Consider the following 19,892-nt stretch of genomic DNA (forward strand, 5'->3'; position numbering starts at 1 on the left):
GTTATACAAAAAACTATCTTCCACAAGTATGACCTCACAAAAATATTCAGGATCCTTAAAGCTGAACTTCAGACAAAAAGCTGGAGTTTCACAGATGGAATGCATTTATGGGGGTCAATTTACTTGTCAAATTATTTTTTATTTTGTTCATCCAGTCTGAAGATTTCTGCAGCTCTGTTGCACATCAGGGCTGTAGACCAGATTTTTTTCTGCTGCAGTTAAAGGGTTACTAAACCCCCGTGTTTTTTTTTTTTTTTTTTAAATAACAAACATGTCATACTAACCTCCACTGTGCATCTGGTTTTGCACAGAGTGGCCCCGATCCTCCTCTTTTGGGGTCCCCCAGTGGCGCTAGTAGCTCCTTCCCGCATCGGGAAACCACCTAGGAGAAGCACTCTTCTTGGGGATACCCGTGTGGGCACGCTCCCGAGTCCAGCTTTTGCATTCATAGACACAGAAATCTGGACTCGGCCCCGCCCCCCAGCTCCCACGTCATTGGATTTGATTGATAGCAGCGGGAGCCAATGGCTGCGCTGCTATCGATCTATCCAATCAAGAGCCGAGAGGGTGTGCGCGTCTCCCTCATGGGAATGAATGGGCTTGGGTGAGTAAAACGGGGGGCTGGGGGGCTGCTCAGTGACAGAAGTTTTTTCACCTTAATGCATAGGGTTTACAACCCCTTTAAGTAAATTGTATAGCTATATAGCAAGCTGCATACAGTTTTTTGCTATTTATTAGTTAATTTGAAGCTCTGTTACAATTTTTTTTTTTTAAGTTATGTGTAAGTTATGTGTCCGGCACAGCACCAATTAATGCTGTACAGACACAGACTCATATTGCAGACATACTCTGCTAACATATAGCGCAATCATCAGCAGAGTAATGGAAGCTCCTCTCAAAGATCTTTCCCTGCAGACAGCAAAAACAGGGAAAGATCACATGGCCACTAAACGGCATTGTTGAAATAAGGTACTGAGAGGATTAAACAAAATAAATGACAGTGACATGATCTATAAGTATTAGACATGTGCACACTGAAATATTTTTTTACTCCTGAAATTTGTTTTTATTTATTTCCTTTCGTTAAAAAATGCATTCGTCGAAAATCCAAAATAATTAAGGTCGAATCTGTCATTGAAGGCTTATGGTGTCTGTCGAATGTTCTAAGCAGCTAAACTGTATGACTCCACAATCGTACATTTCCGGTCGAATGTTCCGCCTACAAGCTATAGTAGAATTCTAATGTTGTATGGCACTAGTAATAATTATATATATTAATTATTAATACTAGTCAACCAACATTAGAATTCTTCTATAGCCTATGGGCGGAGCATTTGACCATAAATGTCCATTTGCGGCGACTGCTTCGTCGAATCTTCATGTTGAATCTTTTCTCTCTATGTTGAATAATCTTGGACTAATAGAGTTAGGTTAGGCACATTCAATCTTTTTTGCTATAGTCTCTATAATGTCGAATCTTTTCTCTCTATGTATAATAATCTTGGACTAATAGAGCTAAGGTTAGGCACATTCGACCACAGGTTTGATGGACACAGATTGCTATTGTCAGCATCATGTCGAATCTCCTATCTATATCGAACCGCAATGAAAATGAAAATAAAGCATTTGTTTATGTCGGATCTTTTGGTTTTCGGATTCTGCACGTTCGTTATCGTTTATTAAAACAGTAACGCAGATACAAGAAATTTGGAGGAAAATGCATTTGGACGAAAACTAATGCACATGTCTAATATGTATTAGCTGTCTGAATAATGCCAATTAAAACTTTTCTGTTTAGTATAACTTTAATGATGTATTGATAAATACATAGCTACATTCATGTGTGTCTTTTGTATCTGCCTAGAGTTCAGATTTAATGTATGGGTAAACTAGGAGACTGTTGGAAATTATTGTCAGTCATCAGTTATATATTCACAGGTACAAGGTAGGTTAAATAAAATAATGGGGAGGCGTGGCCTGGATGTGGCTGAAGATGGCTGCTTAGATCTCATACTCCGCTACTCCTCGGTCATCTTTTAAGCAAAGAAGGAGAAAACCCGGCATCACCATGGGCAAAACTGACAGGGATTCGTCAGCCTCCCGATCCCGATCGCCCCGGGATCAAGATACGCAGCTCTCAGGCAACATTCCTGAGATATTCAGATCTCGAGCACGAGAGCCGACGCCGCCATCAAAGGCCTCCAGGGAGGTAAGCTGCAGCCCCACGAGGCGACCGGGAACACGCACCAGAGACTCACAATCCCCAGCCGCAAGCAGCCTCAGCCTAGAAGACCTCAGATCAGTAGCAGCAGACATTAAGAACACTCTGTCTGCAGCTATATCAGAACTCAAACTAGACATGCAAGCGGTGGCAGGTCGCTTATAAGTAGAAGACATTACTGACCGCCATGAGTCTGCCATTACTGCCACACAACGCTCCCTGAGTACACATACCACACAGCTACAGGACCTGCAGAGACACGTCGAAGATTTGGATAACAGGGGTCGCCGTCATAACATTAGAATTAGAGGACTCCTGGAATTAATCGAACCAGATCACCTTCTTCAAGCAGTGACAAATGTCTTTAATGACCTCCTGGGATGCCCACCTGAAACACCTGGATATGGAGCGCCTACACCGCGCACTTCGTCCCAGGGGCAGAGACACAGACCCCCCAAGAGATGTCATAGGCTGTCTCACAAACTTCAGGTTAAAAGAAGAAATCATGAGACAAGCTAGACTCAGGAATCACATTTTATTCCGAGGCACAGAAATTAAACTGTACCATGACTTGTCTCAAATTACTCTGAACAAACGCAGAGCTTTACGCCCGATATTAGACACCCTGAGGGATAGGAATATCCCGTATAGGTGGAAATTCCCTTTCTGCCTACAAGCTGGCTCTGGAGGAAGGACCTCTCTCCTAAGAAACCCAGAGGATGCATTTCTATTCTGCGAGACTCTGGGCATTCCACCAATCTCGATCCCGGACTGGCATAGAGAACCGCGAATCGCCACTCCACAGCAGGAGGAACCGATGGAGGTCCACCATCGGGAAAACCCATCTACGACCAGAAGATGTCGACTTTCTACACGTGTCTCGCCTCCGCCAGCCAACCGCCGCTCCCCAAGAGAAGGCAGTGTCCCAGCTTCACCGGCTCACAGAAAGGCAAGAAAAGATTAAACATGCCACGCTGATCTACTGATCTCTTCCTTAACCCTAAGAGCGGTATATGGACGTAATATACCCGAATGAACTCTCGGAGGGGTAAGTCCACCTATATTTTAGGCTGAACCAGTGTCAAACTGACTCATGTTGTCTTAGACACGACCTGGAAGAAAGTTTTGTGATTTCCGTTATGAAAGTACGTTCGAACACCATTGCACATGGATACGAACATATACTTTACTTGAGAATATGGGACCCCACATAAACATTCTGCCCACAATCATATAGGCAGATCCCATATCCCCTCTCTGCAATTGTCATGACTCTTCATAAGTCAACCACCAAAAAGGAGCAGATACTCTAAACACACTCCGACATACTCAAACGACGCCACTAGAGGCAAAAACAAGTTCACCCCCATATGCCCTGGGCCCCGGTGAAATGGAACCTGTGGCCACAACAGGAGCGAACAAAAATGGCTGAGACGCCCAAGATGGCCGCCGCTACACAGGCACAGCCTCTGCCTCAGATTCTCTGCTCCACAGGCCTGGCGGACTACAGGTCAGAGCAACCCCTCACTCCCCCTCACTTCACCCCAGGGAGACAACCGGGTTACCCACCTCTGCTGACCCCCTCTCCAGCCTCTACAGGATCCCTGCAGGATCGCCCCCTCTGTGAAGGCCCTCTGTCCCCCGAGGGATCTACCTCAGAACCCACAGGTCTCACGCACCCACCTAACCCCTAGACACCCACAGGTCTCTGGGGGCTAGGCTGTTTGAGCCCAGATGGGCCAGACATACTCAAATTTTTTTCTAGAAGACATAAGGGGTTTCTCCTTCCCTATGTCTTTTCTTTCTTTTATAGGAGACCGTCTCTTTTCTGTCCTGCACCCCCACCCCTCATCCCCATTCATTACATTGTGCCTAACCACATCTTGTGTTTCAGGTACCACACACACACCCACAGGAGTTCCTGATATCTTCCCGCCAAGAAGACTTTACGATCATCATCCTAAAGTCCAGGTTCCCACGCACCAAAGGGTAAGTGAGGGCCATTGCACTTCACTCCAACTGCTCCATGGCTAACGACCCTACAGCTGAACTCCACATAGCCTCTCACAATGTCCAGGGAATCAATTCCCAGATTAAGAGGAGAAAAGTCCTAGATTATTACAAGCATCTCAAGCTAGACATTATTATGCTGCAAGAAACGCACTTCCCCTCCCGGTATAGCCCTAGGTACCTCCACCCTCACTTCCCACAGTTTTTCTTAGCGAGCGCAGACAACAAAACTAAGGGAGTTGCAATCATCATTTCCAAACACCTTAAATTTGTAAAGATCACTGAATTCGCTGATCCGGAGGGCAGGTTCCTCCTGGTCAAGGGCACAGTGGGGGACCACCTGTATTCCCTGGTCTCCTACTATGCCCCAAATAGAGGACAAGCAAAATTTTTTGATTCCCTACTGCGCAGCCTCGCTCAGAAATTAGAGGGAACGGTCATCTTTGGCGGAGACTCGAATGCAGCGTTCGACCAGGGATTGGACAAGTCTAAACCCCTTCCGACTCAACTAACACGACCCACCAAAGAGAGCCTCAGGATCGCCAAAACAATCCATGCCCACGGCCTTACTGACACTTGGAGGGAACTTAACCCCAACAAAAAGGGACTATACCCATTACTCTTCCCCTCATAACACCTATGCGAGGATTGACCACATTTTAACCCCATCCTCCCTGCTCCCTTTGATCCACAAAGCACAAATCAGGGAGTCGGCCCTCTCGGACCACTCCATAGTAACCATTTCACTCAAAACGGGCCCCCTGGGACACTGGAGACTGAATGAGTCACTATTATCTGACCCCATCAGGGTCATTGAACTTGAAAAAGCCCTAAAAGAATACTTTACAATCAATAAATCAGAAGACATTTTTCCAGAAACGTTATGGGCTGCACATAAAGCGTTTATAAGAGGTACACTCATACAAATTGCCACTCAAATCAAACGAGAACAAAAAGCAGACCTAATTAAGTTGGAAAAAGAATACACAACTCTGAAAGCTTCCCACAAAATGGACCCCTTCAAGATCCCTGTCTCCCTTCTCGATAAAGTGAGAATTGATCTCAATCTAGCACTCACATCCAAGGCCGAAAAGGCCATTCGATGGAATGGACAAAAATTTTATACTCAGGCAGACAAAATAGGTCCCCTCCTGGCTAAAAAACTGTCTCCCCCCATCAGGACCCAAGCCTTCCCCAAACTCAGATTAAATGGCCAACCCCCCACGTCCAATCCTTCAAAGATTCTAGAAGCATTTTGGGGTTTTTACTCTACATTATATAGCCAAACCAATTCACCAAATGCGAACTTAATCCCTCAGTTTCTGGAAGGTAGCCCCCTACCCTCCCTGAAAGAGGTCCACAAACAAAAGATGGAATTACCCATCTCTGAGGAGGAAGTTTTGGGGGTCATAAAAGACCTTAGAGGGGGATCAGCTCCAGGTCCAGATGGCCTTTCTGTGGCATACTACAAGTCTTTTGCAGCCATTCTGGCGCCTCACCTGACCTCCTTCTTCAACTCCAAAACCAATGGAAACCCCCTAGACATCCACCTCAACACCGCGTTAATCACGGTCATACTCAAACCTGGCAAAAACCACGAAGACGTTAGCAACTACAGACCAATCTCACTCATAAACAATGACCTAAAAATACTCACCAAAATAATGGCTAACAGGTTGTCATCTTTTATTACACAATATCTACATAAGGACCAGGTAGGATTTATGCCCGGGAGACAGGGTCCTGACCAAATAAGGAGGGCAATAGATATCACCTCGATTCTCCAAACTAACTGGACAGGGGGGCCCAACCAATCGGGATTCCTTCTATCCTTAGACCTGCAGAAGGCCTTTGACACGGTCTCCTGGCACTACCTCTTCAATATACTGGAGAGATGGGGATTCGGTAGCCATTTTCTGGGACTTCTACATGCTCTCTACTCACAACCAAAGGCCCAAATACGCATCCAAGGTCATTACTCCAAACCAATAGACATTTCACGGGGCACTAGACAAGGGTGCCCTCTATCCCCCCTAATCTTCGCAATAGCCATAGAAACCTTAGCAATCGCAATTCGACAAAACCCGGACATAAAAGGGGTGACCTGTGGAGACCAGATGCACAAATGCGGGCTTTTCGCCGACGACATCCTCCTTTTCCTGACATCCCCCCTCACTTCACTACCTAATCTCTGCCTAGTGTTAAAGAACTTTTCTAAAATCTCTGGACTTGAAGTCAATTTCAACAAATCTCAAGCTCTCAATGTCTCATTACCACCACAAACAGTTGACTCTCTAAAACAATCCTTTCACTTCAATTGGGGCGACACATCCATTAACTACCTGGGAATCACACTGACGGCCAAGACGGAAACTCTTTATGCGCAAAATTTTCCTTCACTCTTCAAGAAACTAGAGGCAGACCTTATTACATGGTCAAAACACGAGCTATCCTGGCTGGGTCGGATCAACTCCGCTAAGATGACCCTACTCCCCAGGCTCCTCTACTTCTTTCGCTCCCTCCCTATCCCAATCAGAAAAGACCACCTGAGAGCTTTGCAGAGTAAAATTCTCCAATATATTTGGGGTAAGAAAGGATATCGTATCCCTCAGAGTACCCTCTTCCTCCACGGATGCAAGGGAGGGCTGGGTCTTCCAAACCTACGTAAATACTACTTGGCTGCCAGAGTAGCCCAACTATCCTCAATTTACTCTCGCTACGAGAAACCAGACTGGGTGAATATTGAAAGACAAGCCATCCCCAAACATACGCTAGACTACGTTCTTTGGTGCCCACCTAAATCCAGACCGCCCATCCTATCACCCACTTTATCCCACTCCTGCGCCCTTTGGAACTCCCTCCGGCACTCCACAGCCCTGGTCTCCACAGGTCGACCCCTAGCCCATTTATTCCACAACCCTGACTTTCCACCTGGACTTGACATCTCAGCATTCAAATGGTGGTTGGACAAAGGGCTATACCGGATAGGGCACTTCTTCACTCCCAATGGACCAATCACCCTCAAATTCTGTATCAAACACCTGGACCTTCCGGAATCGGAACGATTCCGCTTTTACCAAATCACCCACTTTCTCCACTCTATTTGGAAGGAGAAACCGCTCCCATCTAAATTCACAGTATACGAACAATGGTGCGGACAAGCCATGGAGCAGAAGGGAGGCATATCAGTGATATATTCGGCCCTCACTTGCCCTACAGACAAAACCACATATATGAAGGCTTGGGAGTCTGACTTCCAATGCTGCAGGGACATAGAGATCTGGCAAGCAGCTCTTACTAAATCCTTCAAGGGAATCCAGAAAATCTCCTTGAGGGAGGCAAGCATCAAATTAATTACCAGATGGTACCTAACCCCTACCAGGTTGGCAGCAATCTATCCCTCAGCGAACCCATTATGTTTCAGAGGATGTCAGCACCTGGGCACTATGGCCCACATTTGGTGGGAATGCCCCAAAATACGCACGTTTTGGAGAAAAGTTTTCTCTATGATTTACAAGGTGACGACTTGCCAGATCCCTAGATCCCCAGAGGTGGCTATTCTCAACGCTAACCTAGCTGGAATTTCTAAAGCTAATCAAACACTGATCAACTTTATATTATTGGGCACCAAAATCTCAATTGTCAAAGCATGGAAACAGCCAAGGCCCTCGTTCAATGCAGTAAAAAGGAAGGTATCATGGATTATGGCTCAAGAAAAACTTTCTAGCATCCTGACAAACACCTCTACGAAATTCCAAACAATATGGGAACCCTGGGCTCAATACATGGGAACCTCCCTTATACCAGGGGTTCAGGTACGCAACAACCCCTAACCCTCGCACAGATGAATTCCTCCTGCATTCAACTGGGAAAAAACACAGATGTACGCCTGCTTCCCCCCTCACCCACCTGGAAAGACCCCTCCAACCCCCCCTTCCTCCTCACTCTTCTCTCTCTCTCTTTCAACTATTCTCCCTGTCTTCTATCTCACATCGGTTAGATAACTGGTGGCAATTCAATATGCAGCTACCATACGGTACACTACCTAGCCCATGGGGATTCATAGTCCCTCAACACTCCTGAGGGCTCCAATCTAATGGGCAAAGGAGAAGTACAGGGTTTTTCCCCACCTGGCACAGCTAGATCCCTTCAGGGGTGCCGGGGTAGGGGAAAGTTCACGTGAGGACTTAGAGACAATACATGGAGTATGTATAATTAGATCATAGTTATGGATATGTTTCAGATTTATCCCACCAATAACCTCTAAAGATGAGATACCGTATGTTTTATATTGTTTTCTTTCTTGAATTGTAACCTTTATGTCTCATGTTCGAGGAGGCGTTCCCTCCTGTACATTTAAATGTGTCAATGCATAAAATGTATAACGTAATTGACAATAAAAACATACTGAAAGTTAAAGAAAAAAAGAGGGAAGGAGAGGGGAAAAAAAAAAAAAAGCGAACGGCTCTACCACCTAATGTATACACGGAAGCGCAAAAACGCAATCATTGGTTAGCTTCCCAGGTTCTGTCATTAAAGATGGAATTCCAAACACACCATTTATGTGTACGATGGTCTTCAATCGGAGCAATAATCCTTCCTCTGTCATGGGAATCTTCCAACGAAGTTCAAACACACTAGCTCCACAAAGGGGAAACAGTAAGAAAGGTAAAAGGCATTGCGCTCTGACAGACAAGCCCGACCACCCTGTATATACATGCCTTCAAAATATATATATATATATATATATATATATATATATATATGTAGATTCCGTTTATTATCGTGTTTACCTTACCATATCACATGACAAATATCCTATCCTCCCCCCTAACAAATTTTATGACAAAACCCCAGACCCCCATGTGATTATTCACAAGGTCCATACATCTCTAATTGGCCCCTATGCATATTAAGAAATCATATCCTCCTGGTTGACAATAAAAGGGATAGGATATACCTGTCATATTGAGGTTTCCCTTTACCAAGTTGTTGAATGATAACTGAGACTGAATTATAGTTTTCTGTCTGTAACACACGTGTTCATAAACCCAACTATTCTACGCACTTTTCTAGACTCATTAATAGGACTAAGGGATTTCTAGACACAGACTCATGTAAATCCCCCTGTACTACTCCTTCCTAATAGTACAACCCATGGGCGCCTATATCCTACCTAGGTCTTACATAAAGCCGATTACTTTAGTAAAAACTAACAAAGCCACTGGCGCAAAAAAAAAAAAAGATACCCAAAATGTACTCAACCAACTCATTCTGAGACAGACTTGGCAACTAAACACCCCTGTAGGTGACATCTTTATACCACTAATAATTCTCCTACCCATATCCTATCTAGCATGATGACCGTATGAGTAGTCACGAGGTTAAGTACTCATACCTATCTTATATTTGATACAACTATCCTCACCAATCTGACCATACCCTGCAACAGCACAGCTACCAGACCTGTGCTGACCTTTTCTGACACACTACTACCTAAATAAGGCAGGTTAGCGGGCCTATCCCTGCCGTCGGAACAACCTACACCTATACGTACATACGTATATTCCTCTCAGCAGAACTCTCTGCAATCCCCTGATCTACCCCATACTCCCCCTCCCCCCTTCCTGTTTCACTACTTCCAATCTCTTTGTCAGTCAGAAGAGACAAATCATACACCACCTATAACACACAAACAGTGACACACAACGAACATAACAATGCCCATAACGAACCAACCGCTCACGAAAAATAAACTCAAGATAGTCTCCCTAAACGCGAAAGGGCTTAATGTTCCCGAGAAAAGAGCACAACTCCTACTATATATGAAAAAAATTAAAGCTGATATAGTCCTACTCCAGGAAACGCACTTCAGAACTGACCAAATGCCTAAGCTTTCAAACGGAAATTTTCCGAACACCTTCCACGCTACCAATCCATCAACTAAAACAAAAGGAGTATCAATCCTAGTATCCAAACATATACCTTTAGTAGTGACGGACTCACAAATAGATGGTTCCGGACGATATGTATTTATCAAAGGCACAATATGGAACAGACCCATTACGATAGCCAACATATACAGTCCTAACTCGGGTCAAGTGAGCTTTTTTCGTGAGATAGCTCTAACCCTAGCCCCCTTCCAGTCAGGCATCCTCTTACTCTGAGAAGATTTTAACGTCGCTCTTAACCCACTCGAAGACACGTCCTCTGGAACATCCTCCCTTACATTCAAAGCTCTTAAACAGATCAAAGCCCAACTACAAGATTTACTCCTACACGACTCCTGGCGCACCTTACATCCCAGTGACAGAGACTTTACTTTTTACTCCAGACCACATGACCGTCACTCCAGAATAGATTATCTGTTTGTCACACAAAAAGATCTGCAACTCTTGTCTGAAGCAACCATCGAACCTACGTTTTTATCCGATCATAACCCCATCACAGCAACATTTCCGGAACAAACACAACGCACCAATATCTGGAGATTAGACGCATCACTACTCACAAACCCTTAACATATAGCCGACATTGCGACATACATCAAGGATTTCTTTGTAATGAACGATACTCCCGACACATCACACATGACCCAATGGGAAGCCCACAAATGCGTGGTCAGGGGAGCACTAATCAAACTAGCAGCCATGCGTAAACGTTCCCAACAGGAAACAACTAATGCCTTACTAAACAAAATACAGAAACTGGAACAGACACACAAACTGACTAAGGCCCGCTCCACCCTACAGGAACTGGAACAAACTCGTAACCTCCACAAAGAAGAACTAGGGAAAAAGACCAGGAAAAACTTTATCTTGTCCCAAAAACTCTTTTATGAGCAAAGTAATAAAAATGGTAAACTTCTAGCCAGAACCTTGCAAGCCAAAAAAGCAAACATCACGATACATAAAATCAGATCGTCCCCTACCGTAATTCTATCCAAAAGTGACGACATCGCAAACCACTTTGCCCAGTACTATTCAGATTTATACAACCTTCCCCCTGAACAAAAACCACACTCGGACAATAGAGCACGTGAAGATATCATCACAGAATTCCTCACACAGAACAGTCCTAGTCCTATTTCCTCGGAACAAGCAAAATTAATAGATGGCCCCATAACAGGAGAAGAATTTCTCTCAGCTATAAAACAAATGAAAGCAGGTAGAAGTCCTGGCCCAGATGGGTTTTGCATGACATATTATAAAACTTTCTCAAATTTATTAACGGCCCCCTTTTTAAGAGCCTTTAACCTGCTATCCCAACCCAATACAACATCCAACACCTTGTGCGAAGCACATATATGTGTAATTCCCAAACCTGGCAAAGACAGCGAGTTAGCCTCGAACTACCGTCCCATCTCCCTATTGAACTCCGACCTAAAAATTTTTGCAAAAATAATAGCCAATCGCATACTTCCTCTAATCCCAAATCTTATATCGATAGATCAGGTGGGGTTTGTTCCAGGAAGGGAGGCCAGGGACAACACCCTCAAAGCCATAAATATCCACCACTGGCTCTCCACCACTAAAGCTCCTGGCTTTTTCCTATCATTAGACGCTGAAAAGGCCTTTGACAGGCTAGCCTGGGATTATCTCATAGCGGTAGTATGGAAGCTCGGCTTTGGTGACCGCTTGGTAAACTTTGTATCATCCCTATACTTGAATCCAAGAGCGAAGGTATGAGTAAATGGACTCCTGTCAAAGGCCTTCCAAATCAAAAACGGCACACGTCAGGGTTGCCCTCTTTCCCCCATCCTGTTTGTTCTCACACTTGAGCCCTTCCTACGTAGAATATGAGATAACCCAGACATCCATGGGCTTACTATAGCGGAAAAAAATTACAAGTTAGCCGCATTTGCGGATGATATCCTCCTATTTTTATCTAACCCCCTGGTTACTATCCCTAATCTCCTAAAAGACTTCAAACTATTCCAATACTTAACCCACTTTAAAATCAACTTCTCTAAATCACACGCTCTCAACAAAACCCTAACAAAACAACAGATGTCACAATGCAAGCAAAACTTTCCATTTATCTGGAAATCAGAGGCACTGACATACTGGAGAATTCAACTTCCTGCTAACTTACCAGACCTCTTTCTCAAAAATTTCCTTCCTTTGCTCAGAACCATCACAGATGACCTAAAGAAATGGAACAAATCAAATTTTTCTTGGTTCGGAAGGACGGCCATAATCAAGATGAATATTCTGCAACGCATACTCTACCTTCTTCAAACGATCCCCATCAAACTTCCAACCACTTTCCTGCGATCGATTTCCAAAATTATTAGAACTTTCATTTGGAACCATAAACACCCCAGAATTAGATACAGCCAATTAATAAAACCCAAAGACAAAGGGGGAATAGGCCTTCCTGATATACAACATTACTATTGGACATGTCACTTACAGCGGATTGTCGACTGGCATACGAATCAACAGACAAAAGATTGGGTGGCATTAGAAAACTCTTTCTCCCATCACCCCATTACTGGGACCCCGTGGATCCAACACACCTTTATACCAAAAACCTTTTTGGATCACCCAATGATAGGCCCCACGTTGGAATGCTTTGCGCAGTCCAACCGCATATTCAAGTTTACCAACACTCCAGGCCTCCTCACACCAATCTTGTTCAATCCACAATTTGCCCCTGGGATGGAACGCCATCCATTATCCAACACACAACCGGACATAGGCATACGTATACATCATGTCATTCATGAAGGCAAATTACTGACTCGGGAACAAATAGAGACGACTATTACACTATGTCATCAACAGTGTCAATTTAATCCTGGTTTAGAATAATAGTTTGCTGTTGGTTTATTCTTTAAGTCCTGGTTATATACTACTGTAATGGTATTATACTTACCCACCATTGATGTATCTGTATATCTGTAATGTTTCCTTACAGTTAATAAAATCTTTGAAAAAAAAAAAAAATAATGTTAATTAACAGGTAAATTACACAGGTGTGACATTTCTTTGCATTTTCTTTGGTTAATTCACCTTATAGAGGAATTCCAGGTATGGATTTTTTTCTCGTCAAATTAAGGTGTTGGATACCCTTTCCACTTTTAGTGAGGGGCGACTGGTGGTGGGGGGGAGACTTTAATGTCTGCCTTGACCCGCAGCTGGACACCTCCTCTGGCCGCTCTACACACTCGTTTGCTTTTCTTAAACGATTCTGTAAGACCTTACATGCTAGTCCTCTGGTCGACTGCTGGAGAGTGATTCACCCAAACGTAAAAGACTTTAGCTACTATTCTGCCACACATAATGTGTATACGCGGATAGATCTCCTATTGGTGGAACAATGTTTTTGGAGTCGCTCTCCGGTGCGTCGATTGGATCACTGACGATCTCCGACCATGCACCCATCTCCGCCTCCCTAGCTCCTCTATCTCCAGATGTTCATCAATGGACATGGCGGTTAAACGAAAACCTGCTGGATGATGCAGTGGCACAAAAGCGGGTCTCAGATACCATCTCTTTCTATTTTAAAGAGAACATGGTGGGAAAGGCGGGGATGGCATATGTATGGGAGGGACATAAGGCCGTGATACGGGGTGAACTTATTTCCCAGGGCTCTAGACTTAAAAAGGCACGCAGTGGGGAACTTCAGACCCCCTGATTTCACTTCCTAACATTATGACGGAGTTACGGAGAGTCCATTCTTTCACCAACTTTAAAATCAACTATAATAAATTGGAGATTCTCTCCCTTACTATTCCTCCTGCGATGGGCTCACAATTACAAGCTTCCTTTTCCTTCACATGGTGCTGCTCCTCTTTAAAATATCTAGGCATTTACCTTCCAGCTACATATGCACAATTATATATGTGTAACTTTGCCCCCTTACTCACCATGATTAAAGCTGATCTTTTGCAATGGGACCGTACCACCTTCTTGTTGATGGGACGAGTCAGTATCCTGAAAATGAATATACTGCCAAGAATTCTTTTCTACCTCCAGATGGTACCTATAGCACTACCCAGATCTCTCTTCTCGGCCTTCAACAGCCTGTTCATAAAATTTATATGGCAGGGTCATATGCCCCGCTTGGCCCTCCGCACACTGCAGCGTCCTAAGAGATTCGGGGGGCTGGGGGTCCCCTCAATATGCAGGTACTACGAGGAAAGGATTCTCGATTGGCAGTATCACGCCGCCACCAAATATTGGGTTCCTCTTGAGAAATTCCTGGACAGGTGTAACTTGTCTCAAGCTCCATGGCTCCCCCGGGACTGTCGAGGCCTTTCGGGTTTTGTGTCTCCAGTCTCTGTCCACATGCTGAAGTTATGGGATACACTAAATGTGGGAGAGAGATCTGCAGCATACATTCACAGAGGCTCAATTGAGTTTATTTATACCATCTTACTCACAAGAGCTCAGTGGACACTAAGATGCAAGAGAATAGCTTCAAGCTGTTGACTCGCTGGTATAGAGTTCCACCAATTTTGGCTTGGATATATCTGACAGCTTCTGCTGCCTGCTGGAGGGGCTGTGGGCTTCGAGGCACTTTCCTACACATTTGGTAGGAGTGCCCGAGGCTTCGGCCCTTCTGGCAGGATATCAGGGCCCAGATAAAAATTATTCTAGATATAAATCTGCAGGATTCCCCATTAGAGTTCTTGCTGCATGTGCCATAAAATGCTCACAAGCCCCCCTACAGCGTGGGGTAAAATTTGATGAAGTCATACGAGACCTGCTATCTGAATGTATCAGAGGTTTTTATATGCATACAACCCATTTCCCTCCCTTGTCCCCATGTATGCCCCTTAGGCACTTATTGTCTTTTCTCCTTCTTGTTTTGTTGTGGGCTGTTTTCTCAATGCATGTTATTTTAAAAATATAAAATAAAGATTATACAAAAAAAAAAAAAACAAGTGGTGATGCGCTCCCAAATGAATAAAAAGTATAGTAAAGCCAAATAGAGTAAAATTACCAAGGCAATAATAGTGTGTCATCAAAGTCTGGAGGTAAACAATGCTTAACCCAAGGAAGAGTTTCTCAAATTGACCGATTCAATCTCTTTCGATTGCTTCCATTTTAGCATGAATAAGAGGTTTATTAGTTCTGTGTATGGTTTCAGCTAGAATTAAATATTTTGTTTTCTATGCTTTAGCAATGGTTTGTTTTGCAGCTGTTAGGAGCTGTAAAAGAAGGCAAAATTAATTCTGTGTGATCCTATCAGGTTTCAGGTTTAATAGGACTGTAGTAGGATTGGGCTATATAGGTGTATCAAAGATTTTGGAGGCCAAGTCAAAAACTAACTTCTAGAATTTTTGGGCAATTGGGCAATCCCACCAAATATAAAGTTGAGTGCTAGACACTGAACAGCCGTGAAAATAAGCTCCAGGGTAATCATAAGCATATTTCAATATTCTAGCGGGGACCAAATACCAAGGGTTTAGCACTTTAAAGCAGACTTAGTGGCGGACCGTATGCTAGACAGTTTGGTAGCATTAAATGAGCGATTAAGGTCTAGTTCCCATTTGGAGACATATGAAGGGGGACCAGTGTTGGTACTAGCTAAAATTTGCTTATAGAGAAACTAAGTAAGTCCTCTAGTATGAGGGTCAGAAATACATATGCATTCAAAATGCGACATCTGGTATAGTTGAGAGTTGGAATTGAGATAAGGTTATAAAAAATTTTGAATTTTCAAATATCGGAACAGTTTCAATTAACCCCCCTGGCGGTATTCCCGAGTGCGGCTTGGGTGATATTTCACTACCATTAGCAGTAACCCCGAGCCGCACTCGGGATCGCATTGCTGGATCCTGGAAGAGGTTACTTACCTTGTCCCTGGGATCCCACGATGTACTCCCGCTGTGTACGGCGGCCAGATCTTCCACCCGATGCACTGTGTGCTCTGTGTGCCCTGGCTTCCGTTCCCTGCGAGCATTGCGGCGCAGGGGGGTGGAACCAGCGACAAATTCAAAATGTATAAAACACAAACACACTGATACATTGTAATCCTATTGGATTACTAAATAAAATAAAAATGACCTTAGTTTGCCCCCCCAGTGCTTTATCCAGTGCCCCTGCCTGCAGTTTTACTGTACTTTCTGTCTGGAAACTGCAGAAAGACCATGGCATCAAAAAAGCGCGCCTCTACTTCAAAAGTGGCATATGACCTGCTGGAAAACAGCGACAGCAATACAGAATGGCTTGCAGAAGTGAGTGATAGCGATTCGTGGGGAAATTCGTCATTAGGCACGGAAAGTGATTTCAGCAAAGATCCTGCGACTGTGCCCAGTGATGTGCGGACTTGGTGCTCGATTGACTGCGATACAGAGCATGCAGCGCCCCCAAGATTCCTGTTTACTGGAGCACCCAGTATCAAAGTGGAGGTTGAAGATGACAACCCCTTGGGATACCGCCAACTCTTTTTGACTGATGAGGTTATAGAAAAAATTGGTACGGAGACAAATCGGTACCAGGAGCAACAAGCTGCTATACCTCAGAGGTTTTCAAGGAGCAGAAAGTGGGAACCAGTGACCAAAGAGGACATCTGAAAGTTTCTGGGCCTAATTATTCTTCAGGGAGTGGTGGGGAAGTGGTAATGGACAACCAACAAATTACTAGCCACTCCTTTTTTTGGCACCGTCATGTGGTAGTACAAATTTTCTCTCATAATGAATTATCTGCACTTTCAAAATAATGAAGAATTTGATGAGACTTCTCATCCAGCTCCAAAACTGAAAAAGACTTGGGAGGTATATTAAATTATTCAGAAAAATTTCCAGCAGACTTATGTACCAGATAGAGAAGTCAGTATCGACGAAAGTCTAATGGCCTACAAAGGAAGACTCAGCTGGATACAGTATATCGCGTCTAAGAGAGCACGATTTGGCATAAAATCATTCATGCTCTGTGAATCCAGTACTGGTTACATATGGAATTTGGTTCTTTACATTGGGACAGGAACCAAATTCAACGAAAGATTCAGTAATTATGGAGTGGCAACCGCTTCCGTTCTTACTTTGATTGAACCATTGCTGAATCAGGGCTACTGTGTAACCACAGATATTTTTTCACTTCTCCAGAACTCTATAAGTTCCTTCTACAGCACAAGACGGAGGCATATGGGACCGTTAGAGCTAACCGGCATGACATGCCGCCAACCTTTGGTAATAAAAAGCTCAAGACAGTAGAAATAGTTGACTGGCAGAAAGGCAAAATGATGGCACTGAGATGGCGTGACAAAAATGTGTGCCTAATGAGTACTATTCACAACACCTCTAATGTCATGGTACACACAAAAGGTGGAAAACACGTAATGAAACCACAAGTCGTGATGAACTACAACAACACCATGGGAGGTGTTGACAGAGCTGACCAGGCCATGACTTTTTATCCTGCTATGAGAAAGCAGCAAAAAAAAAAATTACAAAAAAATCTTCAGGCATCTTCTTGAACATGGAATGCGTTCATTCTTCTAAAAAAAAGAGTGACAGGCCTGTGGTTCATGCAGACTTCATTTGGAAAGTTGCCAAACTTATATTTCTCAAGCACCAAACACCAACCACTTTAAATAGATCTGGACGTCATGCTGCTGGCATTGTGAACCCGGAACGCCTGACTGGTTGTCACTTTATGGATCACATTCCACCAACGGAAAAGAAGTCAGTACCCACAAGGATGTGTGTGGTTTGCTGCTCTAAGCGTGAAGACACTGGAAGGAAAATCGGAAAAGAAACACGGTTCTACTGTTCTGACTGTAACGTCGGACTTTGTGCTGTACCATGCCATGGGTGCGGAGCGGCCCGAGGAGAAGAAGATAGAAGACGCCGCGGAGGAGATGCTGGACGAGAACGCCGGAGGAAGAACCAGAAGAACCAGAAGAACCAGAAGATGAAGGAAGATAGAAGAAAGAAGAAGCATTTAAATAAAGGAATTGTCAAAAACTGTCTCTTGTCATTTTTAACATTTTTGACACTTTTTTCGTGAAATGGTAGGGGTACTTTTGTACCCCCTTACCATTTCACACAGGGGGGGGGCCGGGATCTGGGGGTCACCTTGTTAAAGGGGGCTTCCAGATTCCGATAAGCCCCCCGCCCGCAGACCCCCACAACCACCGGCCAGGGTTGTGGGGATGAGGCCCTTGTCCTCATCAACATGGGGACAAGGTGTTTTGGGGGGCTACCCCAAAGCACCCTCCCAATGTTGAGGGCATGTGGCCTGGTACGGTTCAGGAGGGAGGGGGGGCCGCACTCTCGTCCCCCCCTCTTTTCCTGCGGCCTGCCAGGTTGCGTGCTCGGATAAGGGTCTGGTATGGATTTTTGGGGGGACCCCACGCCGGTTTTTTTTTTTTTTTTTGGCGCGGGGTTCCCCTTAAAATCCATACCAGACCTGAAGGGTCTGGTATGGAATTTAGGGGGAACCCCACGTCATTTTTTTTTTTTAATTTTGGCCGGGGTTCCCCTTAATATCCATATCAGACCTGAAGGGCCTGGTATGGAATTTAGGGGGACTCCCACGTCATTTTTTTTTTTTAAATTTTGGTTCGGGGTTCCCCTTTGGGGAATTCCCATGCCGTTTTTATCAATGAACTTCTATGTGTATTGTCGGCAATGCAATAGCCGCGGGTAGTTTTAAATAAGTTTTTTCCTTCAAAATGTAATTTTGCTGTCAGACTGTTCTAAACACAGGAAACATGCGCCCCTTTACAGGCATACTATAGACACCCCCCAGGTACGAAATTTAAAGGGATATTACACTTTTATTGTTTGACTTTAAGCATTATTAAAATCACTGCTCCTGAAAAAACGGCCGTTTTTAAAAGTTTTTTTTGCATTGATCCATGTCCCCTGGGGCAGGACCCAGGTCCCCAAACACTTTTTATGACAATAACTTGCATATTAGCCTTTAAAATTAGCACTTTTGTTTATTCATGTTTGTGTCCCATAGACTTTAACGGTGTTCGCGTGTTCGAACGAACTTTTTTCCTGTTTGCATGTTCTGGTGCGAACCGAACAGGGGGGTGTTCGGCTCATCCCTACCCATTTATATAAAGTGGATAAATTAGCTGTATTCCATGCTTTGAAAGAATTAGGAGCAATCCAGACAGGGTAAAAAGCGTGTTTTTTAACAAAATAAAGTAGCAGTGAATGAGGAGATTTGAATCTGTCCTAGATAGATAAAAAAAAATGTTTTGTGATAGGATTGCGAATAAAAGTATGATCAGTTGGTCTTAACCATGACATGTTAGTTACTGAAATAGGGTCACAGTCAATAGACTCAATTGTTACCCATAAAGTAATTTCTTGGTATTTTGGTAATTGTGCAAGGTGTGCAACATGATAATAAGCAGAAATATTTGGGAGACTTAAACCTCCGTAGCATTGTGGGAGACAGAGAGTGGATTTAGAGGTTTGAGGTTATGTTTTACCCCAGATAAAGAAGATAATTCTGCATTGTATAAGCAGTAAAAATGAGATGGAACTAGGATGGGCAAGACTCTAAAAAGATATAAAAAATTGGGCAATATAGCCATTTAATTACATTAATTTTGCCTAAACAGGATAGAGGACCATTGTGATATTAATTCAGTAACCTGTTTTAGTAATGGAGGGAAGTTAGCTGAGTATGTCAGTTATCTTAGGAGTAAGTTGTATTCCTAGGTATGGAAGTCTATGAGGTGTCCA

Source organism: Aquarana catesbeiana, linkage group LG05, assembly GCF_042186555.1.
Source record: "Aquarana catesbeiana isolate 2022-GZ linkage group LG05, ASM4218655v1, whole genome shotgun sequence".
Taxonomy (NCBI): domain Eukaryota; kingdom Metazoa; phylum Chordata; class Amphibia; order Anura; family Ranidae; genus Aquarana; species Aquarana catesbeiana.